At 36.4% G+C, this 4,389-nt stretch overlaps 1 pseudogene; it reads right to left on the bottom strand.

The window, feature by feature from the left end:
- Nucleotides 1-1,335: 1,335 nt before the first annotated feature.
- Nucleotides 1,336-3,573, bottom strand: LOC141520138 (transmembrane protein 41B pseudogene; annotated as a pseudogene).
- Between the last annotated feature and the right edge of the window lie 816 nt (nt 3,574-4,389).

The following is a 4,389-nucleotide window of genomic DNA, read 5'->3' as shown; positions in this document are numbered from 1 at the left end:
AAATCTTTGAGAAAAGGCTAGGGTCACCTTGACATCACAACAAATCGTAGGAAGAGGATTTTTAGTAAAGGTTTCATTCCAAACACACTTAAAATATTTAAGATCCTCTCATATCAACCAATAAGTATTTCTTTTTTTTTTTTTTATTTTTTGGAAGGCATTGGGGTTAAGTGGCTTGCCTAAGACCACACAGCTAAGTAATTATTAAATGTCTGAGGTAGGATTTGAACTCAGGTACTCCTGACTCCAAGGCTGGTGCTCTATCAACTGCACCACCTAGCTGCCCCTAATAAGTTTTTTTTTTTTAGATTTTTTTCAAGGCAATGGGGTTAAGTTGCTTGCCCAAGGCCACACAGACAGGTAATTATCAAGTGTCTGAGGTTGGATTTGAAACCAGGTACTCCTGATTCCAAGGCTGGTGCTCTATTCACTGTGCCACCTAGCCACCCCTATTTCTTTTTTTTTGTTTGTTTGTTTGTTTGTTTCTTAAGTGTTTTATTCCCATCACAGTTCAGTTTATACTGAGTATCTTAAAAATATTATACACAAAACATAATATAACAGTTCCAAAGATGGTGTACTTTGCCAAGTAAATGCAATCTTACCTTCCTACCATCTTTACTTACCTTCCCATTTGTTTCATGACAGCTCTCCAAAGGACTTAAAGCTTGTGCCAACTGGACTTTATTATTTTGGGACATTAAAACAAGTCTATCAATATCACATTTGTGAAGGGGCCTTTGTATGCCACTGGCTATATTTTTCCCAGTAAAACATGCTCAATGATTCCTTCCTAGCAGAAAAGGAATCTACAACTACTGGTGTGAAGTCAATGACATTCCTGGAAAAAGAAAAAACACTAAACTAAAAACAGCAGTCATTTTCATCTACTATGCAAAGGTTAAAAGTAGAAGGAAGCAACTGAATAGTTAATGATGATCACAAAATAACGCTGAAAAGGCAACAATTATGAGGGCTTCAGATGACAAACTCAGTACTAGGACATTTTACTGCTCTGCTAAGTCCAAGCTCATAAATTAAAATTCAAGTCCATATTTTGAAGTAAAAATTTACTCTTGTCATATTTTTTAAATTAGTAACTACTTTGTCCATAAAGTATGTTTTAGATCATTTTATGTAAAAATACTCAAACCTGTGTTGTGCACTCTAAGAGCAACAAGAAAGGAAGCTTTTTCTATGAATAAAATTAAATCAGATAACATAAAGCAAGGAGACAGGTATATGTTAATATATTTTCCGTGTATTTACAATAAATGCATTTGTTAATACTGTGACAAAATAATGGATTGATCCACATTACATTTTACAAACCAGTTTTAAAGATGACCACATCTTTCTAAATCAAAAAATAATAATAATAACATAGGATTTCCCTTGTTTCTAAAGTATACTGTAATGTAATGACAAACTTCGGTGAAAACAAAACTGAAAAAAACCTTGCAGTATGGCAAAGTCCAGAATCAGAGGCATTGAAACAAGCAGCAAGCAGTAAGTAATTTTTCTAATACTACCTAATTAGAGTTGTTACCATTTGAGACAGCATTCTTTTCTATTAGGTGACCTAAGACAAAAGAAAGCACATAATGTGAAAACTGCATTGATCTAAAGCAGTAACAAACAAAAAACTACCAATCAGGTACAAAAACCTCGTCTATCAGTATAACATGCACTAAAAAGTAGAATTACACAACATACTTTAAGTACCAGACTTATAAATTAAAGGTGAAAATTCCATAACTATCCAATTTATATTTACTAGTGAAGATATGAACTGGTACTGTTTTCGTCCCTAAAAATTGAAGCAGTGCAATTTTTTCTACCCACCTTCAGATGGTATTTGGAGTGATGCTTTGGAAACTCTCTTTTGAGTTTTCAAAGAGGAATAGTATTTTAAAATATTATTTGGATAGAAATTATTGTCATTAATTTTGATCACCCTAGTATACACAGAGGTACAACTGAAATATTGGCAAAACTAGTTTAAAGAGAAAGAACAAATTGAGGTTAGAATTTCAAAATTCAGATGAATTCATGATAAAAATTCAAAACAAGACAAAAATCAAACCCCACAAAAGTAGAAAAACTTGATATCCTAACTGAATTTCTCAGTCTTCCAAGAGCCTGTATTTAAACAAATCTATTAGCACAAACCCAAGAGGGGAAAAAAATAAGAACCATAGCATGTCAATCTCATTTTCCCAATTGAAACTCTGTAAAAAAGGCTGATCTCAGCAGAAATTTTAACACTTTTGTTTTCCAGCAAGTACTGTTGCATATACATTAGGTGATCACTTAGGAAAGGGAGGGAAGGGAGAAGGGAAAATCAACAGCCCCAATTGCCAAGTCAGGCATAAATTTGCCCAGGTCCTGGAATTATATCAGCTAGATTAGGTCTACCAGTTTAGAGGAAGAGGTCTCTGCAACCCACCCTTAATACTTGTCTGCAGCGACTGGCTAGGTATTTATTCACAAGGTAATGTTTCCCTACTCACCAACAGCAAGCAAGTCAATGTCCTTTTCCAATTCCCATTTTACTTCCTCTTCTTCCTTGCCACTTCGAATGGCTTCCCTCAGCTGTTTGATAGGAAATTGTTCCCTTTTTCCATTGAAGAGATGATTTCAAAACAGAAAAATGTGGAATTGCTGATCCTGAGATGAAAATACAGGGAAATTAAAACCAAAGTGCTTTGTTACTCAAACTTCTGTTTTAGTTTTTTTCTGGAAGGCAGCTGGTAGAATAGAGAGAGCTGCTAAAATAATCAGGAAAAATAAAAATACTGAGTTCCAGGAAACAGCTTCTCCTGCTGTTGTTAGCTGGTAGAGTGTTGTTCCTGCTTTGATTGCTACAAAAGATGGAAGTGCAGCACCTAGAAAAGTGCCAATAAAAAATACTTTTAATGGTACATTTATAACAGGAGATGTTATATTAATAAACCAGTTAGGTAGAAAGGGAGTTATTTTCAAAAATATTATGTAATTAATGAGATGGTCCCGATGTCGTTCAACCTGCTGTGACCATTTCAGGGCCTTTTCAGTTAAATACTTGTACACTACTGGTCTCCCAACCAAATACAAAAGCATATAACAGAAGGAAGCATCGAGTCCAGAGCACAAACAAACAAGGAATAAGGATAATGGAAAAGGATAAAGAAACCCTGAAAGAATACTGAGAAATATAGACCCTGGAATAGCAAACGTTTGTAAGAAAATATATGTAGCAAAATAAGCCACAAGTACTTGTACATAAAAGGTGTCCTTGTATTTGGATAAAACTTTTCCTAGTGCCTTGGCATCGTCCAAATCTCTGGGAACCTTCATGTTTGCTCTTTCTTCCTCACTAAGTTGGGGAAAATTCTTATATACCAAAAACATAACGGAAGCAGCTGACAGGAAAATGGGCACCAGTATAAGAGGAGACATCCTTGCTGATCCAGCTTCTGCATTAGCTTTTACTTTCAGCGAGTCCCGGAGGGCCTGGTCCGAGGGCTCCCGCGGGCCCTCCGGGGCCGCCGCCCCCTTCTCCGCCCGCTCCGCCACCCTGCCTTTCGCCATGGTCACGGCCGCGAGGGGGACCGGGGAGGGCGCGGGCCGGGGTCGTCTCCGTGCACGCACGGCCTCCACGGTGGGGGGGGGGGCACCGGGGGCACCCCTATTTCTTAAGGGGCTATTCTGTACCAAGTCTTGTATTAAGGTGCTGAGGCTACAGGAACAATAAATGAAACATGTTTCATCATTTATAATTAGAAATCTAAAATCTTTCAAAATTATTTTTCTTTATAATGTCATTTTATAAATTATTCTATATGAGATTATTTCAGTGTTCCCTGGAAAGTATTCCTGGTCCTTAAAATAATCCCTTCTCACATGGACCACTTTCTAAATATTTAAGGTATTAAGATATTAAGCCCTATTGAAAAACAAATACCAAAGATAGGTAAGAAGACTTAAAAAGTATATCTTGGGACAGCTAGGTGGCACAGTGGATAAAGCACCAGCCTTGGAGTCAGGAGTACCTCAGACACTTAATAATTACCTAGCTGTGTGGCCTTGGGCAAGCCATTTAACCCCATTGCCTTGCAAAAAACAAAAAAAGTATATCTTGCTACTCTATATGTGTTCAAGCATAATTATATCTTAGAGTATTTCTAGAACTTGTGGGCATGATTGCTGGTAAAGTTTTGATCTTAGAAAGATCTTGGAGAATGGGAATGAAAGATAAAAGAATTGGGCTTTTTAAAAAAAAAAATTTCTTCCCCCTCAAATAAAAGAGTCTAACCTACAAACTAAGCATGTTAACAAACTAATATTTTGCTAAATTTTACGAACTTTTAAAATAGTTTTTAATAAAGTTTGGTTTGCAAACATCTA

Source organism: Macrotis lagotis, chromosome 4 (genome assembly GCF_037893015.1).
Source record: "Macrotis lagotis isolate mMagLag1 chromosome 4, bilby.v1.9.chrom.fasta, whole genome shotgun sequence".
Lineage (NCBI taxonomy): Eukaryota > Metazoa > Chordata > Mammalia > Peramelemorphia > Peramelidae > Macrotis > Macrotis lagotis.
The sequence above is the reverse complement of the archived record's forward strand: the minus strand, read 5'-3'. Positions and strand labels throughout refer to the sequence as shown.